The following is a 16,431-nucleotide window of genomic DNA, read 5'->3' as shown; positions in this document are numbered from 1 at the left end:
AGCTCAGCACTGTCCCCATGACTTGTCCGGACTTGTCCTACCTGCCTAGCTCCTTTTCCACCTATCCACTCCACCCTCTACTCCCTGACCTATCACCTTCATCCCCTCCCCCACTCACCCATTGTACTCTATGCTACTTTCTCCCCACCCCCACCCTCCTCTAGCTTATCTCTCCACGCTTCAGGCTCACTGCCTTTATTCCTGATGAAGGGCTTTTGCCCGAAATGTCGATTTCGCTGCACTTTGGATGCTGCCTGAACTGCTGTGCTCTTCCAGCACCAATAATCCAGATATCTGGTTTCCAGCATCTGCAGTCATTGTTTTTACCATTTGCCTAGCCCTACTTTCATCCCTGGAACATTTGAATAACAAGGACACTTTCATCAGGTTCCTACTCATCAACTAGAGCTCTGCCTTTAACACCATAATCTGCTCCAGAGTGTTCTCAAAACTCCGAGACCTCGGACTTGGCTTTGCCCTCTGCAACTGGACCTTCAGCTTCCTGACCTACAGACCACAATCAGTGAAGCTATATAACAGCACCTCCTCCTTGATAACCTTCAACACTGGTGCCCCACAAGGATGCGTTCTCAGCCCCCTAATGTACTCCCTGCACACCCATGACTGTTTAGCCAAATTACATAACAATGCCATTTTTTGAGTTTGTTGATAACAATGCCCTGATAGGCCAGATATCAAACAACGAGTCAGAATAAAAGGAGGATAGAGTGCTTGGTGTCTTGATGCAACAATAACAATCTCTCTCTCTCTCTCAATGTCAGCAAAACAAAAGAATCGATAGTTAACTTCAGGAACAAAGGAGGATATACCCCCAGCTACATCAACAGGCTGAGACGGAGAGTGTCGAAAGCGTCAAGTTCCTAGGAATGACGATAACCAATCTGTCCTGGACATCCCATGTAGATGTGATCAAGAAAGCACAACAATGATTCTTCTTCCTCAGGCTGCTTCGGAAATTCGGCACGTCCATGAGGACCCTCACTAACTATTGCAGATGCACCGATGAAAGCATTCTATCTGGGTGCATAACAGCATGGCATGACAAATGCTTTGTCTAGGACAGGAAGAAACAACAGAAAGTTGTGTGCACAGCCCAGATCATCATGGAAGCCAACATCCTATCCATGTGCTCCATTTATACCTCGCATTGCTGCAGAAAGGTCAACATCATCATCAAAGATCCCTCCTGCTCCAGTAATGCTCTTTTCCAACCTCTTCCATCAGGCGGAAGATACCAGAAGCTTGAAGACACACACCAACAGGTTCAAGAATAGCTTCTTCCCTGCTGTTAATAGACTCTTAAATGGACCTCTCTAGCTTCAAATAATGCTGACCTCATTAATGTTAAAGTTGTTTTGTGTACCTTCCGTGCAACACTACAATTTGTATGTCCTTGTTTGGTATGATCTGCCTGTACTGCTCACAAAACAAAAAACTTTCCATTACTTAAGGTACATGTGACTAAAATAAATCAAATACAATAATAATGTGGTCATTGTTTGTCTTGAGATGATTTTGTAATTTGTTCGTAACAATTTAAATGAGTATACTATTAAATGTTATAAACACTTTTCTGTTGCTGACTTGCTCATTTTGTAGACGTTTCATCACCAGGCTAGGTGACCTCATCGGTGTGCCTCTGGTGAAGGGCTGGTGTCCTGTCCTGCTAGCTATGTGTGTGTCTGGTTCTGTTGGAGTTGGTAGTGTCATTTTCAGTTTTGTTGTTGGTTCTATTTCTTAGTCGTTTGTATATTGGGTCCAAATCTTCATGTTTGTTAATGGAGTTCCGGGTTGAGGGCTAGGCTTCCAGGAATTCTCATGCTGTCTGTTTGGCTTGTCCTAGTATGGATATGTTGTCCCAATCGAATTGGTGTCCTTTACTGTCTGTGTGAAGTGATACATGTGATAGCTGGTCATATCTTGTGGTGGCTAGTTGGTGTTTGTGTACCCTGGTGGCTAATTTCCTTCCTGTTTGCCTTGTGTCTTGTTTTTGGCAATCTTTACATGGTATTTTGTTGATAATGTTGGTTGGTTGTGGGTATAGGATCCTTTACACTTGCTAGCAGTTGTCATAGTGTAATAGTAGGTTTGTGGGTTACCCAGGGGTCGGAATAGTCTGGTGGTAATTTCTGACAGGTTTGTAATGTATGGCAGTATTGCCAGTGCATCCAGGTGTGTTGTGTAGGAATTGTTGGACTATGCTTTTTGGTCTCCATTGCTTCTGAAGACATTGTTTAGATATTCTTCTTCTGCTTTACGCAGTTCCAGGATTCTGCAGTGTGTTGTGGCTTGGTTGAACAATGTTCTGATGTAGTTGCATTTGTGGGTGTTGGAATGGTTGCTGTTGTAGTTGAGTACATGGTTTGTGTGGATGGCCGCCCTGTACCCGTTGGTCTGGAGCTCCCCGTTGATCTTACATTCACTTATTAACGTCCAGGAATGTGGGTAGGTTGTTGTTTTCTTCTTCCTTGGTGAATGTTATGTTGGTAAGGATGGTGTTTGAGTTCATGGGTTTCATCTAGCTGTGAGCTTTGGTAATGACAAAAGGTGTCATCTACATACCGGATCCACAGTTTTGACTGGATAGTGGGCTGTGCTGTCCATTTAGGTCTTCTATGACCACTTCTGCTATTAATCCTGATATTGGTGATCGCAAGGGTGTGATTTGGTTGATTTGCATGTATATATGGCTGTTGCACTTAAAATGCGTCGTGAGGCAAAGATCTAGTAATTTGAGGATGCTGTCTTTGCCGATGGTGATGATGTTGTGGCTTGCCTGCATTCCTTGTCCTTTGAGTAGCGAGGCTATTGTTTCCTTGGTTGGGGGAACATCTATGGAGGTGAACAGTGCTGTTACATCAAGGGAGACCATAATCTCGTCCTCTTCTATTTTGGTGTCCTTGATGTTGAGGAATGCTTGGGCAGAGAGAATTGAATGGATTAAGTTGTTCACTAGGTGTTTCAGTCTTTGATGCAGTTCTTTAGCTAGTCTTTATGTAAATGTTCCTGGGAGTGAAACTATGAGTCTGAGGCAGTGCCCAAGTACACTTTGGGAAGTCCACAGAAGCGGGGTATGTTGGAGCCCTCTGGCTTCATGTTTTGGAGATCAGTCTTGTTTATTTCTCCTGTCTTGTGTAGATTTCTTAACGTAACTGTGATGCTGTTGTGGTATCAGATAATTATTAAATGCTCAAAGCTACATGAAACCCATCAACTCAAACAGCATCGTTACCAGCATAACACTGACCAAGGAAGAAGAAAACAACAACCTACTCCCATTCCTGGATGTTGAGTGAATGCAAGGCCAAAGGGGAGCTCCAGACTGGCGTTTACAGGATGGCCACCCATACAAACCAAGTATTCAACTATAACAGTAACCATCCCAACACCCAGAAATGCAGTTGCATCAGAACATTGTTCAAGTGAGTCATAACACACTGCAGTACTCATCTCATCCATAAACAATAGATTGATGAAGGGGCATTTTGGTTGGGAAGCCTCAATATTTAGCCAAATTGATTGAATTCCAAGAGATCCAGTCATACAGTCAGAGATGTACAGAATGGAAACAGACCCTTCGGTCCAATCCGTTCATGCCGACCAGATATCCCAACCCAATCTAGTTCCACCTGCCAGCACCCGGTCCATATCCCTCCAAACCCTTCCTATTCATATATCCATCCAAATGCCTCATAAATGTTGCAATTGTACCAGCCTCCACCACATCCTCTGGCAGCCCATTCCATACATGTACCACCCTCTGTGTGAAAACATTGCTCCACAGGTCTCTTTTATATCTTTCCCCTCTCACCCTAAACCCATGCCCTCTAGTTCTGGATTCCCCGACTCCAGGGAAAAGACTTTGTCTATTTATCGTCTCTTTGCTCCTCATAACTTTGTAAACCTCTAAGGTCGCCCCTCAGCCTCAGACGGTCCAGGGAAAACAGCCCCAGCCTGTTCAGCCTCTCCCTGTAGCTCAGATCCTCCAATCCTGGCAACATCCTTGTAAATCTTTTCTGAACCCTTTCAAGTTTCACAACATCTTTCCAATAGGAAGAGACCAGAATTGCATGCAATATTCCAACAGTGGCCCAACCAATGTCCTGTACAGCCGCAACATGACCTCCCAACACCTGTACTCAATACTCTGACCAATAAAGGATAGCCTACCAAATCGCCTTCTTCACTATCCTATCTACCTGCGACTCCACTTTCAAGTAGCTATGAACCTGCACTCCAAGGTCTCTTTGTTCAGCAACACTCCCTAGGACCTTACCATTAAGTGTATAAGTCCTGTTAAGATTTGCTTTCCCAAAATGCATCACTTCGCATTTATCTGAATTAAACTCCATCTGTCACTTCTCAGCCCATTGGTCCATCTGGTCCAGATCCTGTTGTAATCTGAGGTAACCCTCTTTGCTGTCCACTACACATCCAATTTTGGTGTCATCTGCAAACTTACCAACTGTACTTCTTATGCTCACATCCAAATCATTTATGTAAATGACAAAAAGTAGAGGGCCCAGCACAGATCCTTGTGGCACTCCACTGGTCACAACCCTCCACCACCACCCTCTGTCTTCTACCTTTGAGCCAAGGCCTTCTGTATCCAAATGGCTAGATCTCCCTGTATTCCATGAGATTTAACCTTGCTAATCAATCTCCCATGGGGAACCATGTCGAAAGCCTTACTGAAGTCCATATAGATCATATCTACTGCTCTGCCCTCATCAATCTTCTTTGTTACTTCTTCAAAAAACTCAATCAAGTTTGTGAGACATGATATCCCACGCACAAAGCCATGTTGACTATCCCGAATCAGTCCTTGCCTTTCCAAATACATGTACATCCTGTCCCTCAGGATTCCCTCCAACTTGCCCACCACTGAGGTCAGGCTCACCGGTCTATAGTTCCCAGGCTTGTCTTTACCGCCCTTCTTGAACAGTGGCACCACGTTTGCCAACCTCTAGTCTTCTGGCACCTTACCTGTGACTATCGATGATACAAATATCTCAGCATGAGGCCCAGCAATCACTTCTCTAGCTTCCCACAGAGTTCTCAGGTACACCTGATCAGATCCTGGGGATTTATCCATCATTGACCATTTCAAGGCACCCAGCACTTCCTCCTCTGTAATTTGGACATTTTGCAAGATGTCACCATCTATTTCCCTACAGTCTATATCTTCCATATCCTTTTCCACAGTAAATACTAATGCAAAATATTCATTTAGTATCTCCATTTTCTGCAGCTCCACACAAAGCCCGCCTTGGTGATCTTTGAAGGGTCTTATTCTCTCTCTAGTCACCCTTTTGTCCTTAAAATATTTGTAAAAACCCTTCGGATTCTCCTTAATTCTATTTGTCAATGCTATCTCATGTCCCCGTTTTGCCCTCCTGATTTCCCTCTTAAGTATACTCCCACTTTCTTTATACTCTAAGGATTCACTCGATCTATCCTGTCTATACCAGACATATGCTTCCTTCTTTTTCTTAACCAAACCCTCAATTTCTTTAGTCATCCAGCATTCCCTTTCACCCTGTTAGGAATATACTTTCTCTGGATTCTTGTTATCTCATTTCTGAAGGCTTCCCATTTTCCAGTCGTCCCTTTACCTGTGAACATCTGCCTCCAATCAGCTTTCAAAAGTTCTTGCCTAATACCATCAAAATTAGCCTTTCTCCAATTTAGAATTTCAACAGTCAGCCACATATGATAACAGAGAGCTCAGTTGGTACTTTCTAAAATCCGGAAAATCCAGACCTTCCCTTACTTGTGGGAGCTGTAATTTATCTGATTTAATAAGGGGCTGTCTATGATTCCATACAAAGGAACCAAGCAGCACGGTGGTTAGCACCGCTGCCTCGCAGCGCTAGAGACCCGGGTTCAATTCCCGCCTCAGGCAACTGACTGTGTGGAGTTTGCACGTTCTCTCCGTATCTGCGTGGGTTTCCTCTCGGTGCTCCAGTTTCCTCCCACAATCCAAAGATGTGCGGGCCAGGTGAATTGACCATGCTAAATTGCCCGTAGTGTTAGGTCAGGGGCAAATGTATGGGTGGGTTGCGCTTCGGCGGGTAGGTGTGGACTTGTTGGGCCGAAGGGCCTGTTTCCACACTGTAAGTAATCTAATCAAGCCAACCAGGGGAAGCATTCTCATGGGGTATAATAAGCGTGGGAGGATATTCATCTTAACCAAAGCTATTCTCCCTAATCAGGATTAGATTAGATCCCATACAGTGTGGAAACAGGCCCTTCGGCCCAACAGGTCCACACCGACCCTCCGAAGAGTAACCCACCCAGGCCCATTTCCTTCTGACTAATGCACCATAACACTATGGGCAATTTTAGCATGGCCAATTCACCTGCCCTGCATATCTTTGGACTGTGGGAGGAAACTGGAGCAGCCGAAGGAAACCCGCACAGACATGGGGAGAATGTGCAAACCCCACACAGACAGTCGCCCGAGGCTGGAATTGAACCTGGGAAAATGGTGCTGTGAAGCAGCAGTGCTAACTACTGTGCCACCATGTCACCCCAATACTGGGAGATCTTCCCAACGCTGGAGGTCCTGTCTTAGTTTCTCTAATAAATGAATACAATTAGCTTTATATTGCTGACCAAATATCGGGGTAATAAAAATACCTAAATAGAGGAAACCTCCCATTGACCACCAAAAGTGGAAATGGGATCCATCCGCAAAGTTAGATATGCTGGTAAGACCCCTTACCGGCATGGCCTCTGATTCCGCGAAATTAATTTTGTATCCTGAAAATACACCAAATAAATTAACCACCTGAATTAATCAGGGCACAGATGTCACTGGAACATTTAGGAAAACAAGAACATCATCTGTATAAAGAGTAATTTTATGCTTGCCTGATCTTACCTCCGGGGCTGTTATACTGAGGTCAGTTCGGATCGCATCTGCCAGCAGTTCGATCACCAGTGTAAATAGTAGTGGCGAAAGAGGGTATCCTTGTCGGCAACCTCTGTCAACACTAAAACTATCCGATCTTATGCCATTAGTAATCACCGCTGCTTTCAGGTCATTATATAAAACTGTGACCCATTTAGTAAAAACCTCTCCAATACCAAACCGCTCCACAGTATAAAAAAGGTATGGACATTCTATCCGATCAAATACTTTCTCTGCATCTAGGGAGACAACTAATCCCTGTATTGCTTTTTGCTGGCAGGCTTGTACCATGTTTAACTTTTCTGATATTATTAGTAGATCTGAGACTCTTAATAAATCCCATCCGATCCTCTTTTATAATAAGTGTCAAAACCTTCTCCAGTCTTATTGCCAACATTTTTGAGAGAATTTTTAAGTCCACATTCAATAAGGACTGTACGAGGTACAATCGTCTGGGGCTTTCCCTTTCTTGGAGGATAAGAGGGATATTTGCTTCTCTCAGGGAGGGCAGGAGACAACCCTGACTAAATGAGTAGTTGTACATGTCTATGTACAACTCGTCTACAAACTCTTTATAAAAGAAATCCAGCTGGCCCGGGTGCTTTGCCACTCTGGAGCTGCCTTAACGCCTCCTGAATTGTCAGGAGGTCATTCAAAGAGGACATCTGCTCCGAAGTTATGCCCGAAAGATCCAGATTCTTAAAAAAAAGACTCCATCCTCTTTGCTCTATTCACATAGCCCTCCGACTGGTACAGCTCAAAATAAAACTTTCTAAAAGCTAACTTGATCTTTTTAGGGTCACAAGCACAAAATACCAGCACTATCTCTAATGGATGTAATGAATTGGGGAGCTTTCTTCTTTCTGGCAAGGTATGCTAGATACCTGCCTGGCGTATTGCCGTCCCTGAATAATCTCTGCTTCGCAAATAGTATCTCCCTCTTTGATGTTTGAGTAAGAGTTGCATTCAAGGTAGTCCTGAGGGCTGTAATCCACTGCAATTTAATTATGGATGGCCTATTAGCATATGCTGACTCAGCTGCTTTCAGGCGAGCCTCAAGCAGATGCTGTTGTTCTCCCTTTTGTCTTTTCTGTGTTGCAGAATATGAAATAATTAAGCCGCGCGCATATGCCTTAACAGTCTCCCACATCACCGATGGGTTGCTGGCCATACCTATGCTAATGTCCCTGTGTTAAACTCCTGCAAGAAATATTCTATGAACTTATTGCCCTTCAGTAGGAAAGGGTCCATACACCAATGTCAGGAGTCTATCTTAATCACCGCTAACCTTGACCTCCATATCGACTGCTGCATGGTCAGAAATAGCTATATTCCTTATTTTACAGAACATATCGAATTCCGAAAGGTAGAGGGTACAAAAAATATCGATTCTGGTGTGGCACTTGTGTGGGTTAGAGTAAAAAGTGAAATCTCTACCCTCAGGGTAAAAACACCTCTACACATTAACCAGTCCCAGATCCCTATTCAGTCCAACCAGCTGCCTAGATCTCATAGACATACTTGCAGAGCTCCTAGGTGTCCTGTCCACCTCGGAATCAATAATATAATTAAAATCTCCTCCTATAATTATGTGATGTACCACAAGGGCCATCAGCCTGGCGAATGCTTCTGTTATGAATTTAAAAGGATGTGCTGGGGGGCAGTATACATTCAAAATCCCGTACTCCTCTCCATATATTAGAGCTGTAAGTATTACAAACCGTTCAGACTCATCTTTTATCTGGCTTGGAATGGAAGATTTTTCTAAATAAGAATGGCCACTCCCCTACTTTGAGTTGAAGGATGAAAACAACACCTGACCAAATCCTCCCTGCTGCAGCTTCAAGTGCTCCTTATCAGTTAGGTGTGTCGCCTGTAAAAGAGCTACATCAACCCTATCTTTTTTAAGACTCGTTAATATCTTTTTCCTTTTTATTGGCGAGTGGCTCCCTTTAACATTCCAAGTGCACCTCTTAAACAAATGACTAGCCACGATCGCTCAAGAAAGTCCGAGGCCCCCCAGGTGGAAGAACCCCACACAACAGACATTGAGTAAAAACCATAAACAATTCATGTAAGTTTTAAAAAACAACCTTTACAAAACCACTAAAAAACTATTCCCAAAAAATAACAACAAAATATAACTGAGGGGACGTTCCCCCTTGTACACTCCTACTATCCAGTAATCCCACCATAACTCCTTCCAGATGGAGCTATGCACTTGCCGAAGACATTGGTGTTTGTTCATTTTATTTTGCAATGTCTTATAACAAGGAAATTAAAAGTGGGCATCCAGCCCATCCCTTCCATATTATTACCCTAGTCATTCTTAACAAAGCAGCGTCATGAAAATATATATATAAAATTACAATCCCAGAAAATATTCAAGGAAAACTCAAAAAAATTCAAAAACACATCTTTGAAAAACCAGATAAACTAAGCAAATTACAAAATAAGTTAAAAGACCAGGAAAAGATAAGAAAAGTGAGAAGGTGGAGAAAAAAGGAGGTAAAGAAGAAAAATAATCATCATGATAATCGTCTACAGGAATAGTGCCAGAAGACTGGAGGATAGCAAATGTGGTTCCCTTGTTCAAGAAGGGGAGTAGGGATAACCCTAGTAATTATAGGCCGGTGAATCTCACTTCTGTTGTGGGCAAAGTCTTAGAGAGAATTGTAAGGGATAGGATTTGTGAACACCTGGATAGGAATAATGTGATCAAGGATAGTCAGCATGGTTTTGTGAAGGGCAGGTCAACCCACATACAGCCCAGCCCCGACTCCATCTTCAGTAGTTGCGAGAGTCATGGATCCAAAGAATCCACAAGCTGGTCTTCTTCCTCCTGCTCAGGAAGGCTCAGCAACTGAATATTTTTCCAACAACCTCGATTCTGGAGGCTATCAATCTGTTCTTCCAAGGTCCCGATTCGGCATTCAGGGAGTCCCTTGGGGTGGTGGCATCTGTTGCTGCAGGGGTGGGCGGTGGCGGGGGGGGGGGGGAACCCTGCCTGTTGTGAACTGCTAAACTTTGGTGCAAAATGGCTATAGGAACTGGGAAAAAGCTATTTTTAGCTATTTAAAATGTGAGAGGAGGGTGGGTACCCCACTTTGTCTGGGTCCTGGGCACAGCTCAGCAAGCTACTGGGTCATCACCATCTTGAATCCCCAAACAAATACTTTTAAATTACCTGTACATTCAGTAACACAGGAGAGAATGAGCGCATTTTCATCAAATTCTACTAGTTTCACACTAGATTTTAGGAACCTCTTTCTACTTAGATTTATAGGTAAACTTAGTGGAGTGGAATTTAAATCTAGAATCTTCTGATTCAGAGGTATTAGTGCTGTCAGTCACAGCTGACACACAAGATTATACAGATAATGCTGTGGATGCTAGTAGATTAAACAAGACAGAAGCTAAAAATGACTAAACAGTTGGTAAAGGATTATAACACTTTAATGACATTCACATTTCATTTGCTGTACTGACAAACAGTGTTAATAATTTTCCATTATAATCAATGCTGAAAGCAGATTTCTGTGGTGGTAATCCTGTTGGCAGGTTTAATGTACTTTTGTAGCATACTGTTTGCAAAAAGGTCCATTAAATGTGTTAGCTGGTTAAGAGTGGTAACCTTGCACTAAATAATTTGGTAAACATACGTTAAGCAGAGTGCACCTGATGAAAAAAATTAAATTGTAGCGTTATTACTATTTTCTGTAAAATAATAACTCCTTACAATGGATCACTAAAATATATAGTTTGAAAACATGCCCAAAATTTATTGTTTTCACAACAGACTATTGACAAAGGAACATTTCCTTTTAAAACAGGTTGTATTTATTACAATTTTATTCAGATAAAATATGAAATAATTTCATTCATATAATTTATTCATACTAACATAATATCCTGATAAGCTTAACAAGTCATAGTTCCATGCATTCCACATACAGATAAATAGATAATAAAATACCTGCTCGAGTAGTAGTGGTATTATTACACCTTTCTTTCACTCAACACTTTTAAAACTAGCCACTAACAGTAGTTTACACTGTAAAATACAAGTCAGTATGAAGATAAGAAATCTCCCATTCTCTCCTGGTTTTACAATATAATAATACACAATACAGCACAGGAACAGGCTCTTCGTCCCAGCAAGCCTGTGCTGATCCTAGTTCTTATTTAGACCCACTACTTATTGCCCGTATGCAGTTTTTAATCCCTCTGTTCACCTCCTGTTCATTTGTCTATTAAGATATGCTTTAAAAGTTGTCAACGTGGTAGTGTGGCAACCACAATTGCATGCAATACTCTAAATGTGCCCTAATTAATGTTTTGTTCAGCTGTAACATAACTTGCCAACTCTTATTTTCAATGCCTTGGCAAATGAAAGCAGGCGTGCTTTCGTCCACCTTGCTCATTGGTGTAGCTACGTTCAGGGATCTGTGGACCTGTAATGCCAAATCCCTGTATGTCAATGCTCGTAAAGGTCCTGTCATTTTTTTTGTCAATTTAATTTTGCAGAAATATTCAAACCATTGTTATTCTCATGACCAATACTTGGATAGAGTGTAGCTTTATGGTATAAGACTGTGATGAATTATTCCAAAGCTTTCAAGGAAATAGCTTTTGACGCAATGGAAAAATTCCTCCCAGCCCTGGACATTGTGGATCATGGCAAAAAAATTGGGAAAATTGGGGAAGCTGTCTGGTGAAGACCTTCTCAATCTCAATGGCAAAAGTTTCCATTTTCTAACCAAGTTTTCAATGGGAAGATAAGATTCTTGCTAGCAAGTGGAGAGAGGCCTATTTGCATGGATTAATACTCATACTACTTCATTTTGCTACACTAATTATGCAGTTTTAAAGTCACCAGCTAGACAGAAATTAGACATCAAGAATTTCCAACATGAAAATCAAATGGTTACCTGGTCACTGTTTACTCCTCTGAACATTCATCTTAGAGACTGCTACCAACATTTCAGGGAACATTCCATGGTCAGAGTCAACACGCACCTCATGCCCACAGACCTTGAAATTTGACACGCACCAGCCTCACTGCACCATCATAGCTTCTCACTCATCCTTACAGTGGATTCTGTAATTCAATATTGTACTTAGGTAGTGCACAGGCATCTCTCGGTGCAATGTTGTGCACAGGGCCAGGTATTCAGCTTCTGAATTGAACTAGAGTGGATTTCAGGGAACCTCATGTGCTTTCAGCACTCATTTTCAGCCCATTTGAATACTCAGAGCATCTCTACTTTGCCTCATCTTGTTTTTCCTTTATGCACTTTTCCCCCTAATCCAAACTAACAGGTTTCTGTATTTCTGTTTTGCCTTGCCTTTCAGTGCTGACACAAAGTCAAACAGTTTGGCGTGATTGTCGGCAGTCATCAGGCAAGGGTTGGAAATGTTGTTGACAGCACCATGCTGTGTCAATATCATAGTTGCACCGTGAATTCATCATACATGTGCCAAAATGCACCGGATAAGCGTTACGTGGGAGTCAAAGGCCTCATGGCATTATCCTTACATGAGTAAACCAGAGATCCAGGTAAAATCTAGGGACCCAGCCTTAAGTCTCACTACAGCAGATGGTGGAATTTGAATTTCTGTGACCTCAAAGTCATTGTTCTAAAAATTCATCGGATTGACAAATGTCTAGAGAAGGAAACTAGCCTCTGTGAGACCAGCTTTGTCCGTGAAGATGTTACAAGTATGGTGATGAAACATCTGAAAATGAACCTTCCAGCTCAGCGAACAAACCTACATCCAGATCCTCAACCTGAGCTACAAATCTTCTCAAAACTCACTAGGCTCTGTCAGAGTTCAGACCTACAGCAATGCGGTTGACTACCTTTCTAAATGGCTTACCAAGCCATGCATTTGAATCAATTACTTCAGTTGTATCAATTGCTAGAAAGCGAAACTAGTTGGACCACCTCGAGTTGAGTAAAGTACCTGAATGGCAATGGTAAATGCAGCTCTGTAGCCTACTTACTAACACCTGGAGGTTTGTGCCAAAACTGGGAGAGGATTTTACAGATAACTAAAACAACAGCCTGTCACAACCATACTTCACACACTTCAGAGAACATCTCCACTCTAGGTATGGCCTTTCCCACTAGCAGGAAAGATCCAGCAGTGGCAATGGCACAGTGGAGTCTGATGGTTACAGATCAAACAGAAGCAACAAAACTTCCTGCTGATTACCACCTATGGTCTCCCCTGCCTCCTTCGAAACAGATGAATCAGTACACCTTTATATGGAAAACTACTTGCAGGAAGCAGCAAGGTTGGGTATGGTGAAAAATGTTCTCTGGGTTTGGGACTTCAATGTGCACCAAGAATGGCTCAGTAGTATTACTATTGACCAAGCTGGACAAGTCCTCAAGGACATGGCTGGATCTGCTGCAGGTGCTGAGGGAACAGGAGGGAAAAGCATCCTTAACCTCACACTCCCAAGTTAACTGCTATAAATATATGTTTGTGAGGGTACCAGTATGAGTGACCACTGCACAGTGGTCTCCTGTGAAGACAAAGTTCCATTTCAAACTGAAAAAACCTACATTGTTTGGTGTAGCACAATCACCATGTGAAATGTGATAGATCAAACAGATCTAGCAACTCAAGACTGGGCATCCATGAGGCACTGTGGGGCATTAGCAGCAACAGAAATATATTCCAATACAACCTTCAACCTATGGCCATAAGACCATGAGTTTGAGCGCAGAAGTAGGTTATTCAGTCTATTAAATCTGCTCCATTATTCAAATGAAACCATGTCTGATCTGGTAATCCTTAAGTAAAAAATGAGATCTGCAGATGCTGGAGATCACAGCTGCAAATGTGTTGCTGGTCAAAGCACAGCAGGTTAGGCAGCATCTCAGGAATAGAGAATTCGACGTTTCGAGCATAAGCCCTTCATCAGGAATAAGAGAGAGAGAGCCAAGCAGGCTGAGATAAAAGGTAGGGAGGAGGGACTAGGGGGAGGGGCGATGGAGGTGGGATAGGTGGAAGGAGGTCAAGGTGAGGGTGATAGGCCGGAGTGGGGTGGGGGCGGAGAGGTCAGGAAGAGGATTGCAGGTTAGGAGGGCGGTGCTGAGTTGAGGGAACCGACTGAGACAAGGTGGGGGGAGGGGAAATGAGGAAGCTGGAGAAATCTGAATTCATACCTTGTGGTTGGAGGGTTCCCAGGCGGAAGATGAGGCGCTCTTCCTCCAGATCGACGATGCCCTCCACCGCATCTCCTCCACTTCCCGCTCCTCCGCCCTTGAGCCCCGCTCCTCCAACCGCCACCAAGACAGAACCCCACTGGTTCTCACCTACCACCCCACCAACCTGCGCATACAACGTATCATCTGCCGCCATTTCCGCCACCTCCAAACGGACCCCACCACCAAGGATATATTTCCCTCCCCTCCCCTATCAGCGTTCCGCAAGGACCACTCCCTTCGTGACTCCCTTGTCAGATCCACACCCCCCACCAATCCAACCTCCACCCCCGGCACCTTCCCCTGCAACCGCAGGAAATGTAAAACTTGCGCCCACACCTCCACACTCACTTCCCTCCAAGGCCCCAAGGGATCCTTCCATATCCGCCACAAGTTCACCTGTACCTCCACACACATCATCTATTGCATCCGCTGCACCCGATGTGGCCTCCTCTATATTGGTGAGACAGGCCGCTTACTTGCGGAACGCTTCAGAGAACACCTCTGGGCCGCCCGAACCAACCAACCCAATCACCCCGTGGCTCAACACTTTAACTCCCCCTCCCACTCCACCGAGGACATGCAGGTCCTTGGACTCCTCCACCGGCAGAACACAACTACACGACGGCTGGAGGAGGAGCGCCTCATCTTCCGCCTGGGAACCCTCCAACCACAAGGTATGAATTCAGATTTCTCCAGCTTCCTCATTTCCCCTCCCCCCACCTTGTCTCAGTCGGTTCCCTCAACTCAGCACCGCCCTCCTAACCTGCAATCCTCTTCCTGACCTCTCCGCCCCCACCCCACTCCGGCCTATCACCCTCACCTTGACCTCCTTCCACCTATCCCACCTCCATCGCCCCTCCCCCTAGTCCCTCCTCCCTACCTTTTATCTCAGCCTGCTTGGCTCTCTCTCTCTTATTCCTGATGAAGGGCTTATGCTTGAAACGTCGAATTCTCTATTCCTGAGATGCTGCCTAACCTGCTGTGCTTTGACCAGCAACACATTTGCAGCTGGTAATCCTTAACTCCACTTTCTAATCTTTTCTCCATTATCCTGGATTCCCTTCTTGATTAAACGAACTGTCCATCTCAGCCTTGAATATACTTGATGACCACAGTTATACAGTCTTCCGAAGTAAAGAAATCTACAGATTTAAAGTCAAACAGCATGGAAACAGAACCTTCGGTTCAACTATTCCATGCCATATTCCCAAACTAAATTAGTCACACCTGCCTGCATTTGGCCCACATCCCTTCAAACCTTTCCTATTCAGCTGCCTATCCAAAAGTCTCTTAAATATTGTAACTCATTCCACACAAAAAAGGCTTCCCCCCATTCTTTTTAAATACTGATTGAATACATTTGCTATAAACGCCTTGAACAAATTCATGGGAAAAAGTGTTTTGTGATCTCAGTAAAGTGTTAGGAGACAGTGATGCGTGATCCGTTTTAAAAATCATTATTTTCCTCGGAATTATAGAATCACGCAGTATAAAAGAGGCCCTTCGGTCCATCTGTTCTATATCGTTAAAAATCAACTCAATCTACACGAATCCCACTTTACAACACTAATGACAGAGATAGGGGAGTTAAGAATTAACTCTGAAATGAAGGTAAAAATTAACCTAAGAGTGAGCAGGAATCACAATGGTTCGAAAGGAGAATTTAAAGGCCATCTGTTATTTACCAGCTCCGAGCTCCTCCACGTCGGGCCAACATCGACCGGTAACTATGGCAACTTGCAGCCGCAACCCTCCTCGCAAACAGCGGCCGTGTTCTTCACATAGATATCCAAGAGAAAAAAAACCGGATCGCCGCCTGATTTGCATTTGAGACCTCCAGCAAGGAGGCACGGCCGTCAGGATAACCGTGAACACAAAATACTCATCTTTCCCTACCTTCCCCCATGACCACACACACCTCACCAACACCACCCCCCACAACAGTGAGCCCAGATCTCGCGAAAACACTCCACTCTGCCTCGTCCGCTTCCACGAGGCAAACCCCAGCGAACCGATTGGTAAATCCTCTGCAATCCGATTGGTTCGCTGTTTACGATGTGATTGGCCGATTGGCCATAATCCGATTGGCTACCTCTCCGTAATCTGAGTGGTTGATCCGTAGTCATGGGCGTGGCCACTTTGCCGGCGTTGCGTGTTGACGTTCCCGGGGGCGAGCTGGCTGACTCCACTCTACCATACGTCAGGAGCGTCTCAGAACTGACAGCCAGACTACTGCGACCCTTAGGACTCATAACAGCACACAAGCCAACT

The 16,431-nt window shown here is 44.0% G+C and overlaps 1 protein-coding gene across 1 annotated transcript in view; it reads right to left on the bottom strand.

The window, feature by feature from the left end:
* Positions 1-16,151, bottom strand: part of faima (Fas apoptotic inhibitory molecule a) — a 33,259-nt gene extending 17,108 nt beyond the window's left edge. The window contains exon 1 of the mRNA XM_060827857.1: positions 15,846-16,151. The gene's annotated coding sequence lies outside the window, so the exon portion shown is untranslated. The remainder of the gene's footprint in view (positions 1-15,845) is intronic.
* Positions 16,152-16,431: the final 280 nt, after the last annotated feature.

Source organism: Hemiscyllium ocellatum, chromosome 7 (assembly GCF_020745735.1).
Source record: "Hemiscyllium ocellatum isolate sHemOce1 chromosome 7, sHemOce1.pat.X.cur, whole genome shotgun sequence".
NCBI classification, from domain to species: Eukaryota; Metazoa; Chordata; class Chondrichthyes; order Orectolobiformes; family Hemiscylliidae; genus Hemiscyllium; species Hemiscyllium ocellatum.
This window is presented reverse-complemented; position numbering and strand designations above follow the sequence as displayed.